The sequence below is a fragment of the Octopus bimaculoides genome, chromosome 7, assembly GCF_001194135.2.
Source record: "Octopus bimaculoides isolate UCB-OBI-ISO-001 chromosome 7, ASM119413v2, whole genome shotgun sequence".
Classification (NCBI taxonomy): domain Eukaryota; kingdom Metazoa; phylum Mollusca; class Cephalopoda; order Octopoda; family Octopodidae; genus Octopus; species Octopus bimaculoides.
Window position 1 is genome coordinate 62182327 of NC_068987.1, and position 2372 is coordinate 62184698.

The window sequence follows — 2372 nt, forward strand, 5'->3', positions numbered from 1 at the left end:
GTATAAGCGACTGGTGCATAAAATATGTACTGGGGTCATAGATAGGCTCTCATTGGATAAAGACTTTGCATGTGTCAGATGCGCAAGCACTAGTAAAACAAATTCTTTTTAATGCTAGGATTCCATTGAAGTTGATTGCTTGTTACCTAGGTGATAAAATCTGTTGTGGAGGCAGCTACTTTGAAAGTAAACAAGAATAAGAACAAGATGGAAAAACTTCAGGGAGCTATTACTTCTACTGACAAGAAGAGGATTTTTTCTCTGAGCAAAGTGTAGATTGTTGTTTGTATACAAAGTTTGATTGTGCATGAGAGTGAGGCATGAATTTTAAGAAGGTGTGTGAAGACTGAAGAAAAATGAAGCAAGCATTCTTTGCCGGATGTGTAATGTTAGTGTGCATGGGCCATATGGTACACTGAGAGAAAATCAGTGTATGAGAAATCAGAAGTAATGTGTAAGAAAGACAAATGTGCTTGTATGAACTTGTAAAGTGTATGGATGATGACAAGTGGATAAAGAAGCCTGAGGAGATTCAAGTGGGATGAAACTGTAAAAGAGCTGATCTCACAAAGGTAACGACCAAGAAACATGACAATTGGTGAGACACCGATCTGGAGAACTGAATTAGGGGAGAGGCAGAAAGGAAGAAATTTGCACATGTGCTGCAATGTGAGAGTCAGAAGCATGAGGTGTTACAGATTGTAAGAAGAGCATATCAGAAAAACAAAAAAAAAGCAAGATATCATTAAAGATGAAGAGTATCAGGAGTGATTGAAGAACACTTGCCTTTATTGCTGATGACAAAAAAGAAGTAGGGAAGTGCTATAAGAAAGGTTATTGAACAAGGAGAATATATGGGATAAAGGGAGTCTACCTCATACTGACTCAACAGAAGGATTAGCAATTCAGTTGAAAGCAGTATGGGAGATAAGAGTGATTAAAGATATGAAAATTGGGAAAACTGCCAGCCCATCAGGGATAGTCACTGAGTTGCTCAAAATATCTGATAAAGTGGGATATTTGTTAGTCTCTCAAATAGTTAACTCTTACTCTTTTACTTGTTTCAGTCATTTGACTGTGGCCATGCTGGAGCACCGCCTTTAGTCGAGCAAATCGACCCCAGAACTTATTCTTTGTAAGCCTAGTACTTATTCTATCGGTCTCTTTTGCCAAACCGCTAAGTTACGGGGATGTAAACACGCCAGCATCGGTTGTCAAGCGATGTTGTGGGGACAAACACAGACACACAAACACACACACAGACATATATATATATATACATATACACGACAGGCTTCTTTCAGTTTCCGTCTACCAAATCCACTCACCAGGCTTTGGTCAGCCCGAGGCTATAGTAGAAGACATTTGCCCAAGGTGCCACGCAGTGGGACTGAACCCGGAACCATGTGGTTGGTAAATGAGCTACTTACCACACAGCCATTCCTGGTAATAAAGGAAAATTTCACACATAATAACTGGTATAGCAGTTTTATTGTAAACTGCTTCAAAGGCAAAGGAGATGAATTAGAGACTGGAAATTACAGGTGTCAAATTGTTGGCTCAAACTATGAATGTTACAGAAAATGTCATAGCACAATTGAACAGGAACTGGATAAGCCTAGATGAGATGCTGTTCAGCTTTCTGCTTGGAAGAAATTTCACAGATGTCATCTTTCTTGTCAGGTACTGCAAGAAAAGTACTCAGCTTAAAGTAATCTGCTATATCTAGTATTTGTTGACTTAGAGAAGAATTTTGACATAGTGTCATTCTTAATAGTCCAATGGTCCATAGTGTCATTCTTAATAGTCCAGTGGTGACTAAGGAATGTAGGTGCAGGTGAATGACTAGTGAGGGTCACACAAATTATGTGTAAAGGTGCGGCCAGTATGATTTTAGCATGAAAGTAAGAGTGCATCAAAATTCGCTCCTCAGCCTCCGTCTACGCATTGCCGTCTTACAGGCCAAATAGAGGAACTCAAGATCAGATGTCTATGGGGACTCCTATATGCTTATGACCTAGCTCTTATAGTTGAATCTATAGTAGAATATAATTGTCTTAATGTTGGATTCACTGATTGAAACAATACTTAATAAATAAATAAATAAATAAATAAAATAAAAAGTTGATTTTTTTTTGTGCCGGTGTACGTGTAAACATTAACCAGTGAAAACAAATCCTTAACATTGCTAAGACTGCATCCCTACGACTACCTCTTTCCTTTAGGGTCTATATTATTTGACGAGCACCGTATACAAGAGTAAACATACTCAGCAATCAGTTTTCAATACCTTCTTGCAATATATTTCATTTTCCTCTTGTTGTTAATGATATTACAAAGCTTCATTTTAAATAACAAAAAAAAAAAAAAAA